The 14,898-nt window shown below is 39.7% G+C and overlaps 1 protein-coding gene and 1 pseudogene across 3 annotated transcripts in view; one reads left to right on the forward strand and one right to left on the reverse strand.

Annotated features, from left to right (window-relative positions):
• The window catches only part of ADAM23 (ADAM metallopeptidase domain 23), a 163,790-nt gene that overhangs the window by 17,442 nt on the left and 131,450 nt on the right, over positions 1 to 14,898 (forward strand). The window lies entirely within an intron of this gene.
• LOC101289998 (60S ribosomal protein L15-like) lies at positions 1,180 to 1,849 on the reverse strand (annotated as a pseudogene).

The raw sequence follows: 14,898 nt of genomic DNA on the forward strand, positions 1-14,898 counted from the left end.
AAAAATTGCATTATTTCTTCTCTATTATTATTATTATTATTATTATTTTTTTTTTCGGAAACCAACTGAACTTGTATTGACACCAACTACACGACTCTTCTTAGTAGCCTTATGGGAATGGATAAAGTGGCTTGACCCAAGATAACACTGATTAGACTTAGCAATGTTACGTTTAAATAAAACCAACCCAATTTCCCCCGAGGTGGCTTACATTTCATAATGGGTCACAAACTAATACTAAAAATAAAACATTTAAAAATTTGATCCAAGCCCCTTCTATCCTCCCACACTTGAAAGGGACCTTATGAACACCAATTTCCCAATCCTAGCATCACTAGCTTACAAACCTCAGGGTTAAAAACTCCCTCCTCATATACCCAATGTTCAATTTCCATCAGTTTCAATATACACTAGTGTAAATACCATGACTATTTTGCATGAAGTTAAGTATTCTACAGGTCAGTCACGGGACTGAACCAGGAGCTCCCACCTTTTATGGGAACTTCAGTGGTACCATCGAGGCCAAGGCAATTTAATTTAGGTTAACCAGGATTTGTTTCAATTTGTAAGAGAAGCATCTTGCAACAGGTTTATTCAATTCTCTTAAAAGATGGTGGTATTCCTTTACTTTCCGCCTTTTGGCAGCAGCAGTTACATATATGGAATAGCACATTAAGTCTAAAAACGTGGGCCCTAGTCAACTTTATTTTTCGGCATTATGATCATGATAAGGGATCACGACATCCTTTACATTTCCAAGGAAAACCCAATTTAAAGTTTGTCCTTGCCAAACTCCATAAAACAGCCACTTTAGAGTAAACCAGCAGAGCATTGCTTCACCCCAATAAAGCTGTAGGTTTCATCACATGCACCAACAAATCTACATGGCTAGTTTCTGCACTCCTCTTTTACAGAATTTTACATCTATTGTTGCCAGACAGCATTTTAAACACGGACATATCAACTGCCTAATAAAGCAAAAAACAAAGGCATTTTTCCCTTATTAGAAACAAGACACACCATCACTTAAAATCTTCAAACATTATTGCACTTTACCTTTCAGAATTTGACAATGCATTCAATGAAGCAATCTGCAGACAACTAGTTTTAACAGACAGATTAAAAACCACTTTTAAGCAGACGTGGATGTCCTAAACTGTTTATTAGGTAAGAATTTTACAAACATTACTTATATTAGCAGTAGCGGTGGAGCTGGAGATATGGCGCCTTCTCCAGGCTGCGCGGCGAGAACCACCGATCGTGTGGTGGAACTTGTGGCCCTTGCCGAGGCCGCGGCTCTTCCTGCCTGCAGACGTCAGCCCCCGCATCTCCCTGTGCTTGTGGACTGGTTTGGTGGTCCACTGGGTGTCAGGGTTTCTTCTGATAGCTTTATGGAAGGGATCAATGAGGATAACCTCAAAAAGTTTGTACGTAGACTCTTCACCCACCCAGTAAGAATTCAGGACCCTCAGGGCCCCACAGTGGCGTCCCGCTCGCTCCTCGGCAACAGACTGAAGGCTCCGGGCAAACTTGAGCTGGTTGACGCCATGGTGGATGGGCTTGCCGTAGGTGGCGCCCTTCGGGACCGGGCGTTTGCGGCCTCCGCGGCGCACGCGAACGCGATATATCACATAACCTTGCTTGGCCTTGTAGCCCAGCCTGCGCACCTTGTCGGGCCGGGTGGGGCGCAGGGCCCGGTGCAGCGCCGAGAGCTGGCGGTACTGCCAGCAGCGCACCCTGAGCAGAAAGCGCATCACGTCCGACTGCTTCTTCCTCCATAGCTCCTGGATGTACTTGTAAGCGCCCATCTCGGCTCACCTGATGGCTGCCGCCAAACGGAAAGGCTCTATTATATTTTAAAGGTGAGAAGGGACCAGAGGATGAAGTATCTATTAGAATTTTGTTCCGGTTGTAGTGGGAAACCACTGATGAGTTTTAAACAAGGCAATCACATTACATGATTTATATTTTAAGAAGATCATTCTGGCAGCTTTATAGACGGACTGCAGAGGGGCAAGAGTGGCAGCAAGGGGACCAGTTAAGAGATGCTCACAGTTGTCCAGGGCAGAGTCTGTGTGGCCCTGCACTGATGGTAGCAGAGGAATTACAGGGAAGTAGTTGGTTTGGGGTATGTTTTAGGGGTGGAGCCTCCAGATTGTTGATGATGTGGTGGGATGGGTGAGTTAGAAAAGGAGAGGAATCATGGCAGACAGAATGATGGCCTCCCAAAGATGTCCACATCCTAATCCCAGAAACTGTGAATATGTTACCTTACGTGGTGGTAAAAGGTGGTTCTGATCACCAGATTCTAATGTGTGGAGGAGGTTTCCCAAAGCAGCAAGCAATTCTCAGGACACCAGCAGGGTATCTGAGACTGCAACTCAGTTCTGACATTATTTACCTGGAGTTAGTGTCAGATCCCACAAGCTAAGGGCTCGGTCCTAAAGGACTGCCCCTCTCCCCCCCACTTCAGATGCCAGTTGCAAACCCAGGTTATCACCTGTGCTTCTGACTGACTGGCTATAAATAAGAGGTTCCCAGGGCTTCCCTGGTGGTGCAGTGGTTGAGAGTCCGCCTGCCGATGCAGGGGACACGGGTTCGTGCCCCAGTCCGGGAGGATCCCACATGCCGTGGAGTGACTGGGCCCGTGAGCCATGGCTGCTGAGCCTGCGTGTCCGGAGCCTGTGCTCCACAACGGGAGAGGCCACAACAGTGAGAGGCCCGTGTACCGCAAAAAAAAAAAAAAAAAAAAAAAGAGGTTCCCATGACCTCCTCCTTGGGTTCTATTAATTTGCTTAGAGCAACTCACAGAACTCAGAGAGACATTTTGCTTACTAGATCACTGGTTTATTATAAAAGCATACAACTCAGGAACAGCTACACAGAAGAGATACAGAGGGCAAGGTATGGGGAAAGGGTGTAGAGCCTTTATGCCCTCTCCGAGCACACCACTCTCCCCGAATCTCCATGTGTTCACCAACCCAGAAGCTCTCTGAACCTCCTTTTCCTGTTGTTTTTATGGAGGCTTCATTGCATAGGACTTGTTGATCAAATCATTGGCCATTGAACCTCCAGCCTCTCTCCCTTCCCCAGAGGTCAAAGGGGGGAACTGAAAGTTCCAACTCTCCCTTCAAGGTTGGTTCCCCAGCAGCCAGCCCCCAACCTTAGGTGCTTTCCAAAAGTCATCTCATTAACAAAAACTTAGTTGTGGTGAAAAAGGGCTTGTTATGAATAACAGGACACCTTTATGGCTCTGAAGTACTTTCAGGAACTAAGGACAGAGACCAAATATTATGACAAAATGTTCTCCTATTGCTCTTATTGCCCAGGAAATTCCCAGGGAGCTGTGAGCCAGGAACTGTGGATGAAGATCAAATATATATGAAAATATATTTTGGTCATCTGACCAAATATACATATTTCTTATAAATCACAATATTTCACATGGCAGAATAGACTTTGTAGATGTGATTAAGTTAAAGATCTTGAGATGGGGAGTTTATCCTGGAATATTTGAGTGGGCAGTGTCATCACAGGGTCCTTACAGCAGTCAGAGTCAGAGAAGGAGATGTCATGACGGAAACAGAGGTTGGAGAGATGCGAGGAAGGATTGTTACCAAGCCGGCTGCCCGACGTGTACAGAAGCCAGTACTATGGCGCTGGCTTTGGAGGAAAGAAAGAGCTTTATTGCGAGGTTGACCAGCAAGGGGACAGAAAGCAGGACTCAAATCTGTGTCTCCCATCCAGGGTTCAGGGCAAAATTTAAGGGCGAACTTGGCAAAAGCTGATTGGCTAGTCTCAAATCAGTCCATCCGGAAGCCGATTTTCCTTCTTGAAGGACTTCTCACTTTGTAAAGGACTCCAGTGGCAACATTTCTATTCTTTGAGTTTTGCAAACTCAAGATTCTTCGTTCCGGGGTCATCCTGGAGCCGTGGGTTCCCGTCTTGCACATGCACAGTGCTGTCTCTGTAAAATAACTACAGGTTTAAACAATCAACAACCTGTTTTAAGGAAGCAAAGCCATTTTAAGCTGGTCAGTGTTTTATGTGCTGTTTCAATTTCTCCCTATTTCTTTACACATTCCTCAATCTTGAAGGAAATAGGGTGATATCACTCTAGGCGCTTCCTGCTGATTAGGAGCATGGATTTTCATAAGAGGAATGAAAGTGTTTTGCACTTAATTGTAAATATTCACAAGTCCCACCTTGAACTCTTAAGTCTTAGGCAATCATCATGCGTGTGGGGAGGCCTTTTAAATATATGAGACAGACAACAATTACAAAATTTAATGAGTCCTGTGAAGGTGTCTACAAATACCAGCAAACATCTGTAATTTCTCATGGCTTTGGGCATAACAGTCAAGTCTATTTGCCAACCATCTCCTGGTTCTGTCCCTTGGTTTTGCACCCCTTTTATTACTGGGGGCGGACTGCTTTTTGGATTGTTTCTGGCCGGATCAGGCAATTTTGTATTACCCTTTCGTTGGTCCTTTGCATTTGTGGACCAAAAAATAAACTTCTGTAGCCAGTGATTGGTTAGGTCACGCCCCTAATGGTTTCCTTGATGTAGATGGGTAATAACTCTTTCCATTAAATGCTCAGGTATAAGCACTAGTCCCTGTTCATTATAAATCCAGCCTTCTTTGGTTGTTTGGTACTGATCATCTAAGTCTCAAGTCAGCGTGAAATTCCCCTTCGTCTGCTTTCTCTAGATCCATTTCCCAACACTGAGGTTTAAACAGGGATAGGTCCACACGTGGAATGAGTGCTAGGGCCTTAGGATGGGGATTTTTGGTCTGGCTGCCTGTTTTGTGCCCTGATCAGCCAGATTATTTCCTTTAGCTATATAACTATCAGTCTTTTGGGGGCCCAGGCAATGTACTATGGCTACTTCTTCCATCATTATAACAGAGCCTAATCAGGCCAGTGTCTCCTCCGCGTGTTTAACTTCTTTTCTTCTTGATGTTAGTTAGACCCCTCTCTTCCCATATGGCCCCATGTGCATGCACGACAGAGAAGGCATACTTAGAATCAGTATAAATGGTGACCTTTTATTTAGCCGCAAGGCGCAGGGCCCTCTTGAGGGCTATGAGCTCTGCCTCTTGGACAGATGTACCCAGAAGGAGGGCTTCCACTTCTAGGCTTCCTGATGAATTACTACTACATACTCAGCCTTTCAGAGTCCCTGGTCTACGAAGCTTCTCCTGTCTGTAAACATTTCTATATCTGGATTTTCAGTCAGGTTGGGTCTGCTAGAATAGACTTCTTCAATATTTGTGTACAATCCACAAGCCACGGAATACAGGCAGCCTCTAGGAGCGGGAAAAGGTAAGGAAACAGATTTTCTCCTAGAGCCCCCCCAGAGAAACTGCCCTGCTGACACCTTCAGTTTAGGCTCTAGACTTTGATTTTGGACTTTTGACCTCCAGAAGTGTAAGAAAATTATTTGTATTGTCTTAAGTCACAAAATCATAGATATTTGTTACAGCAGTAATAGGAAATTAATATAGGAGTCAAGAATGACAATAAGGCTTTTTCCTGGGGAATAGTGCTACTATTTCCCAATATGGGAAAGGCTGGGGAGGAAAGGAGGCTAAGAGAAAACTGAACCTGTCCCCTTCAAGTGGACAGTTGGTCATCATACAGATAAGTCGATGGGCGAGTTGGCCCTGGCCTCAGGGGCAGGTCAGGTTACGATGGAAATGTGGGAGCCACCAACATATAAATGATATTTAGAGACCTGGGGTTTACACCCCTGGAGAAAGCAGATTACATTAAAATCATGGAAAGACAGCTTAGTAACTTCCAAACAGGGGCCACATACAGACTTATTCCCCCTCATTTCTTGCTGTTTAAATTACAGTTGTTTTCTTTTGAGTCACCGAATGACATTTCAAAAGATAATAAGAAGCTGCCACTTTGGAAGGAAAAAAAACCCCAACATTAGGCAACCTTTTAAAAGATCAAATTTCTGGAGTGTGCAGATAGTTGCAGTATTTCTTTCTTCATTTTTTTTTTTTTGAAGAATACATATGAGCTCATTTAACAGATTTAAGCCTATAGTTTAATTTGGGGGGATTTTTATGGGTACAAATTTTTAAGAATTTGCTTCTTATCAGGTGGATAACCTTTAACTTTTGAGAGAACCATACTCCCCTTTTCTGATGGTACTGGTTGCTTCCTGTTGTTTTGTTTCAAGGGCTTTGGTGCCAATTGACAGTGAGCTTTGAAATTAAGGTTAAATTTTGTGTAAAGGCAACACATCTAGAGGAATCTATGTATATTCTTATATCTACTGAACATATAGATCAAGGGTTCTCAACCATGGACAGTTTTACATTCCCCAGGGGACATTTAACAATGTCGGGAGATATTTTTGGATGTCGAGTTGGGGATGGGATGCTACTGGCATCTCGTGGGTAGAGGCCAGGGATGCTGCCAAACATACCACTGTGTACAGGACAGCCCCCAACCCCAACCCACATCAAAGATGTACTCAGCCTAAAATGTCAATAGTGCAGAGTTTGGCAGACCCTGTAATAGAACTTGTAAACCTACAGCTTAGGAAAATGGGAACTATTATCTTTCTGTCCCTTAACATATATGCTCTTCCTACATAAATCTGGTTGCACACTGAGCTGGCAAACTTCGTTTTGCTGCCCTGATGTAAGTACTACAACATTCTTGCAGATTCTATAACTTTTATTTTGCGAGAAACTGGCTAATTTAGTGTTAACTGGAATGAAAGGCACAAAGAAGGATTTGAAATCAATTTAAATGGCTTTTTGGGGGGCTAAAATGAAAGTGTTAAATTCATTATAGTCATATTTTAGGAAAAAATTTCATATTCTGTAAGCAGTTTTTATTTTGGACTACTTATCAAATAGTACTAACATTGTGCCCTTGCTAGTCATGACTAATGAAATACTGCCCTGATGTAGTTATTTGCTTATTTCAGGTAAAACAAAAGTCACTTGATATAACTATAATTGAAATAAAATAAAATTGTAAAAATTGCTTTACTTCTTATTGTTTGGCAGTATTGGAGTAGAAGCGTTGTGATTTAAAAAAAAGTATGTTGAGGAAAAGTCTACTTTCTGTCATTTACTAACTTAAGTAGCAGCCCAAGGAAAAGATGTAGGAATGAAGAGATTTGTACAATGATCTTGAGTCTTTTCATTCCTAGATTTTGCAATATGAACTTTAATTACTAAATTGGTTAGAGACGTTGAGAAACCTACATTATTTAGTAGGATGGGGGATATACCTTAATTTCTGCAATTTAAGGTTAAACCCCTAAGTGTAAATTGGTGCAGCCACTACGGAACAGTATGGAGGTTCTTTTAAAAACTAAAAATAGTTACCATATGATCCTGCAATCCCACTCCTGAATACGTATCCAAAGAAAACTGTAATTCACAAAGATACATGCACCCCAATGTTCATAGCAGCACAATTTACAATAGCCAAGACATGGAAACAACCTAAGTGTCCATTGACAGATGAATGGATAAAGAAGATGTGGTACGTATATACAATGGAATATTAGCCATAGTAAAGAATGAAATAATGCCATTTGCAGCAACATGGATGGACCTAGAGATTATTATATTAAGTGAAGTAAGTCAGACAAAGACAAATATAATATAATGTCACTTATATGTGAAATCTAAAAAAAATGATATAAATGAACTTACAAAACAGAAATAGACTCACGGACATAGAAAACAAACTTATGGTTAGCAGAGGGGATAGTGGGGGTTGGTGAGGGGGAAATAAAGTATGAGTTTGGGATTAACATATACACACTACTATGTATAAAATAGATAAACAACAAGGACCTACTGTATAGCACAGGGAACTATATTCAATGTCTTGTAATAACCTATAATAGAAAAAGAATCTGAAAAAGAATATATATATACACACACACACACATATATATAAGATACGTATAAATAACTGAATCACTTCGCTGTACAGCTGAAGCTAACGCAACTTTGTAAATTAGCTATAATTCGATTTAAAAAATGGTTAAAAATAAAAAAGAGAAATATTTAGAAGTTGTATGTTTTAATTCTCCAGGGGAATTAAGAAATTGAGAAAATGGGCTAAATGTTTCCTGTTAATAAAGAGAAGAAAAATACAATAAAAAAAGATTAGGCCCCTAAGATGGTAGATACAGTTAGAAAATTAAAATCACGAGGTGTATACCTTTAAAAATTTCTAAAATGAGATATATGACAATGTATACCTAAAAGCAGTGACCAGTTTGAAATATTAAAAGTAGTTAAGATAGCATGACTTTCTGAATATGAAGATGACTTTTGGGAAATCAATGATAAGCATTGTATTGTTTCTTAGGAATACTTAATATAGATACATTAATGCTTTTAACCCGTGTGGTTTGTTAAAGAACTAACATCCTCATTTGCTAATCATTCTTTTGTAATTTTAACACATATATACAAGACATATGAAAATGATGTTCTTGGACTTTAATTCTTTTTTTTTTTTTAACATCTTTATTGGAGTATTATTGCTTTACAATGGTGTGTTAGTTTCTGCTGTATAACAAAGTGAATCAGCTATACATATACATACATCCCCATATACCCTCTCTCTTGCGTCTCCCTCCCACCCTCCCTATCCCACCCCTCTAAGTGGACACAAAGCACTGAGATGATCTCTTTGTGCTATGCGGCTGCTTTCACTAGCTATCTATTTTACATTTGGTAGTGTATATATGTCCATGCCACGCTCTCACTTCGTACCAGCTTGCCCTTCCCCCTCCCCGTGTCCTCAAGTCCATTCTCTATGTCTGCATCTTTATTCCTGTCCTGCCCCTAGGTTCTTCAGAACCATTATTATTATTATTTTTTTTACATTCCATATATATGTGTTAGCATACGGTATTTATTTTTCTCCTTCTGACTTGCTTCACTCTGTATGACAGACTCTAGGCCCATCCACCTCACTACAAATAACTCAATTTCGTTTCCTTTTATGGCTGAGTAATATTCCATTGTATATATGTGCCACATCTTCTTTATCCATTCATCTGTCAGTGGACACTTAGGTTGCTTTCATGTCCTGGCTATTGTAAATAGAGCTACAATAAACATTGTTGTACATGACTCTTTTTGAATTATGGTTTTCTCAGGGTATATGCCCAGCAGTGGGATTGCTGGGTCGTATGGTAGTTCTATGTTTAGATTTTTGAGGAACCTCCGTACTGTTCTCCATAGTGGCTGTATCAATTTACATTCCCACCAACAGTGCAAGAGGGTTCCCTTTTCTCCACACCCTCTCCAGCATTTATTGTTTGTAGATTTTTTGATGATGGCCATTCTGGCCGGTGTGAGGTGATACCTCATTATGGTTTTGATTTGAATTTCTCTAATGATTAGTGATGTTGAGCATCCTTTCATGTGTTTGTTGGCAACCTGTATATCTTCTTTGGAGAAATGTCTATTTAGCTCTTCAGCCCATTTTTGGATTTGGTTGTTTGTTTTTTTGATATTGAGCTGCATGAGTTGCTTGTATACTTTGGAGATTAATCCTCTGTCAGTTGCTTCGTCTGCAAATATTTTCTCCCATTCTAAGGGTTGTCTTTTCGTCTTGTTTATGGTTTCCTTTGCTGTGCAAAAGCATTTAGTTTCATTAGGTCCCATTCGTTTATTTTTGTTTTTATTTCCATTTCCCTAGGAGGTGGGTCCAAAAGGATCTTGCTGTGATTTATGTCATAGAGCATTCTACCTGTGTTTTCCTCTAAGAGTATTATAGTGTTTGTACTTACATTTAGATCTTTAATCCATTTTGAGTTTATTTTTGTGAATGGTGTTAGGGAGTGTTCTAATTTCATTCTTTTACATGTAGCTGTCCAGTTTTCCCAGAACCACTTATTGAAGAGGCTGTCTTTTCTCCATTGTATATTCTTACCTCCTTTATCAAAGATAAGGTGACCATATGTGCGTGGGTTTATCTCTGGGCTTTCTATCCTGTTCCACTGATCTATATTTCTGTTTTTGTGCCATATTGTCTTGATTACTGTAGCTTTGTAGTATAGTCTGAAGTCAGGGAGCCTGATTCCTCCAGTTCTGTTTTTCTTTCTCAAGATTGCTTTGGCTATTTGGGGTCTTTTGTATTTCCATACAAATTGTGAAATTCTTTTGTTCTAGTTCTGTGAAAAACGCCATTGGTAGTATGATAGGGATTGCATTGAATGTGTAGATTGCTTTGGGTAGTGTAGTCATTTTCACAATGTTGATTCTTCCAATCCAAGAACATGGTCTATCTCTCCATCTGTTTGTATCATCTTTAATTTCTTTCATCAGTGTCCTATAGTTTTATGCATACAGGTCTTTTGTCTCCTTAGGTAGGTTTATTCCTAGTTATTTTATTCTTTTTGTTGCAGTGGTAAATGGGAGTGTTTCCTTAATTTCTCTTTCAGATTTTTCATCACTAGTGTACAGGAATGCAAGAGATTTCTGTGCATTAATTTTGTATCCTGCTACTTTACCAAATTCATTGATTAGCTCTAGTAGTTTTCTGGTAGCATCTTTAGGATTCTCTATGTATAGTATCATGTCATCTGCAAACAGTGACAGTTTTACTTCTTCTTTTCCAATTTGGATTCCTTTTATTTCTTTTTCTTATCTGATTGCTGTGGCTAAAACTTCCAAAACTATGTTAAATAATAGTGGTGAGAGTGGGCAACCTTGTCTTGTTCCTGATCTTAGTGGAAATGCTTTCAGTTTTTCACCTTTGAGAACAATGTTGGCTGTGGGTTTGTCATATATAGCCTTTATTATGTTGAGGTAAGTTCCCTCTATGCCTATTTTCTGGAGAGTTTTTATCATAAATGGGTGTTGAATTTGTTGAAAGCTTTTTCTGCATCTATTGAGATGATCATATGGTTTTTCTCCTTCAGTTTGTTAATATGGTGTATCACATTGATTGATTTGCATATATTGAAGAATCCTTGCATTCCTGGGATAAACCCCACTTGATCATGGTGTATGATACTTTTAATGTGCTGTTGGATTCTGTTTGCTAGTATTTGGTTGAGGATTTTTGCATCTATGTTCATCAGTGATATTGGCCTGTAGTTTTCTTTCTTTGTGACATCTTTATCTGGTTTTGGTATCAGGGTGATGGTGGCCTTGTAGAATGCGTTTGGGAGTGTTCCTGCCTCTGCTACATTTTGGAAGAGTTTGAGAAGGATAGGTGTTAGCGCTTCTCTAAATGTTTGATAGAATTCACCTGTGAAGCCATCTGGTCCTGGACTTCTGTTTGTTGGAAGATTTTTAATCACAGTCTCAATTTCAGTGCTTGTAATTGGTCTGTTTATATTTTCTATTTCTTCCTGGTTCAGTCTCGGAAGGTTGTGCTTTTCTAAGAATTTGTCCATTTCTTCCAGGTTGTCCATTTTATTGGCATACAGTTGCTTGTAGTAATCTCTCATGATCCTTTGTATTTCTGCAGTGTAAGCTGTTAATTCTCCTTTTTCATTTCTAATTCTATTGATGTGAGTCTTCTCCCTTATTTTCTTGATGAGTCTGGCTAATGGTTTATCAATTTTGTTTATCTTCTCAAAGAACGAGCTTTTAGTTTTATTGATCTTTGCTATTGTTTCCCTCATTTCTTTTTCATTTATTTCTGATCTGATCTTTATGATTTCTTTCCTTCTGCTAACTTTGGGGGTCTTTTGTTCTTCTTTCTCTAATTGCTTTAGGTGTAAGGTTAGGTTGTTTATTTGAGATGTTTCTTGTTTCTTGAGGTAGGACTGTGTTGCTATAAACTTCCCTCTTAGAACTGTTGTTGCTGCATTCCATAGGTTTTGGGCCATCGTATTTTCATTGTCATTTGTTTCTAGGTATTTTTTGATTTCCTCTTTGGTTTCTTCAGTGATCTCTTGGTTATTTAGTAGTGTATTGTTTAGCCTCCATGTGTTTGTATTTTTTGCAGATTTTTTTCCTGTAATTGATGTCTAGTCTTATAGCATTGTGGTCGGAAAAGATACTTGATATGATTTCAATTTTCTTAAATTTACCAAGGCTTGCTTTGTGACTCTGAGATATGATCTATCTTGCAGAATGTTCCATGAGCACTTGAGAAGAAAGTGTAATCTGCTGTTTTCAGATGGAATGTCCTATAAATATCAATTAAGTCCATCTTGTTTAATGTATCATTTAAAGCTTGTGTTTCCTTATTTATTTTCATTTTGGATGGTCTGTCCATTGGTGAAAGTGGGTGTGAAAGTCCCTTACTATGATTTTATTACTGTCGATTTTCCCTTTTATGAGTGTTAGCATTTGCTTTACGTATTGAGGTGCTCCTATGTTGGGTGCATAAATATTTACAATTGTTATCTCTTCTTCTTGGATTGATCCCTTGATCATCATGTAGTGTCCTTCTTTGTCTCTTGTAATAGTCTTTATTTTAAAGTCTATTTTCTCTGATATGAGAATGGCTACTCCAGCTTTCTTTTGATTTCCATTTGTGTGGAATATCTTTTTCCATCCCCTCACTTTCAGTCTGTGTGTGTCCCTAGGTCTGAAGTGGGTCTCTTTGTATCCATTCAGCCAGTCTGTGTCTTTTGGTGGGAGCCTTTAATCCTTTTACATTTAAGGTAGTTATCGATATGTATGTTCCTATTACCATTTTCTTAATTGTTTTGAGTTTGTTATTGTAAGTTTTTTTCTTCTCTTGTGTTTCCTGCCTAGAGAAGTTCCTTTAGCATTTGTTGTGGAGCTTGTTTGGTTGTGCTGAATTCTCTTAGCTTTTGCTTATCTGTAAATGTTTTAATTTCTCCATCAAATCTGAATGAGATCCTTGCTGGCTAGAGTAATCTTTGTTGTAGGTTTTTCCCTTTCATCACTTTAAATATGTCCTGCCACTCCCGTCTGGCTTGCAGAGTTTCTGCTGAAAGATCAGCTGTTAACCTTATGGGGATTCCCTTGTATGTCAATTGTTGCTTTTCCCTTGCTGCTTTTAATATGTTTTCTTTGTATTTAATTTTTGATAGTTTGATTAATATGTGTCTTGGCGTGTTTCTCTTTGGACTTATCCTGTATGGGACTATCTGCGCTTCCTGGACTTGATTGACTATTTCCTTACCCATATTAGGGAAGTTTTCCACTATAATCTCTTCAAACATTTTCTCAGTCCCTTTTGTTTCTCTTCTTCTCCTGGGACCCCTATAATTCAAATGTTGGTGCGTTCAATATTGTCCCAGAGGTCTCTGAGATTGTCCTCAATTCTTTTTATTCTATTTTTTTTTCTTTATTCTTCTCTGCGGTAGTTATTTCCACTATTTTATCTTCCAGGTCACTTATGCATTCTTCTGCCTCAGTTATTCTGCTATTGATTCCTTCTAGAGAATTTTTAATTTCATTTACTGTGTTGTTCATCATTGTTTGTTTGCTCTTTAGTTCTTCTAGGTCCTTGTTAAACGTTTCTTGTATTTTCTCCATTCTATATCCAAGATTTTGGATCATCTTTACTATCATTACTCTGAATTGTTTTTCAGGTTGACTGACTATTTCCTCTCCATTTGTTTGGTCTGGTGGGTTTTTACCTTGCTCCTTCATCTGCTGTGTATTTCTGTCTTCTTATTTTGCCTAACTTACCGTGTTTTGGGGTCTCCGTTTTGCAAGCTGCAAGTTCGTAGTTCCCAGTGTTTTTGGTGTCTGCTCCCAGTGGGTAAGTTTGGTTCAGTGGGTTTGTAGGCTTCCTGATGGAGGGGACTGGTGCCTGTGTTCTGGTGGATGAGGCTGGATCTTGTCTTTCTGGTGGGCAGGACCGTGTCCGGTGGTGTGTTTTGGGATGTCTGTGACCTTATTATGATTTTAGGCAGCCTCTCTGCTAATGGGTGGGGTTGTGTTCCTGTCTTGCTAGTTGTTTGCCATAGGGTGTCTAGCACTGTAGCTTGCTGGTCATTGAGTGGAGCTGGGTCTTAGCATGGAGATGGACATCTCTGGGAGAGCTTTTGCCATTTGATGTTACATGAGGCCAGGAGGTCTCTGGTGGACCAATGTCCTGAACTTGGCTGTCCCACCTCAGAATCTCAGGCCTGACACTGGCCAGAGCACCAAGACCCTGTCAGCCACATGGCTCAGGAGAAAAGTGAGAAAAAAAAGAAAGAAATAAAGAATATAAAATAAAGTTATTAAAATAAAAAAATATTAAAAATAAAAAATAAAAGGGTAATAAAAAAAGAGAAAGAAACAAGAGAGCAACCAAACCAAAAAATAAATCCTCCAATGATAACAAGCACTAAAAACTATACTTAAAAAACCCAAAAACAGAAACCAAAAACAGACAGTCAGAACCCTAGGACAAATGGCAAAAGCAAAGCTATACAGAAAAATCATACAAAGAAGGATACAGATACACACTCACAAAAAGAGCAAAAGGAAAAAAAGTAAAAAAAAATGTATATAACAAATTTAAAAAGGAGGAGAGCAACCAAATCAATAAACAAATCTACCAATGATAATAAGCTCTAAATACTAAACTAAGATAAACATAAAACCAGAAACAAATTAGATGCAGAAAGCAAATCCCCAGTCTACAGTTGATCCCAAAGTCCACCGCCTCAATTTTGGGATGATTCTTTGTCTATTCATTTATTCCACAGATGCAGGTACATCAAGTGGATTGTGGAGATTTAATCCACTGCTCCTAATGCTGGTGGGAGAGATTTCCCTTTCTCTTCTTTCTTCGCACAGCTCCTGGGGTTCAGCTTTGGATTTGGCCCTGCTTCTGCGTGTAGGTCACCTGAGGGTGTCTGTTCCCTGCCCAGACAGGACGGGGTTAAAGGAGAAGCTGATTAGGGGGCTCTGGCTCACTCAGGCTGTGGGGGAGGGAGGGGTACGGAATGCAGGGCGAGCC

The sequence above is a fragment of the Orcinus orca genome, chromosome 7, assembly GCF_937001465.1.
Source record: "Orcinus orca chromosome 7, mOrcOrc1.1, whole genome shotgun sequence".
Taxonomy (NCBI): Eukaryota; Metazoa; Chordata; class Mammalia; order Artiodactyla; family Delphinidae; genus Orcinus; species Orcinus orca.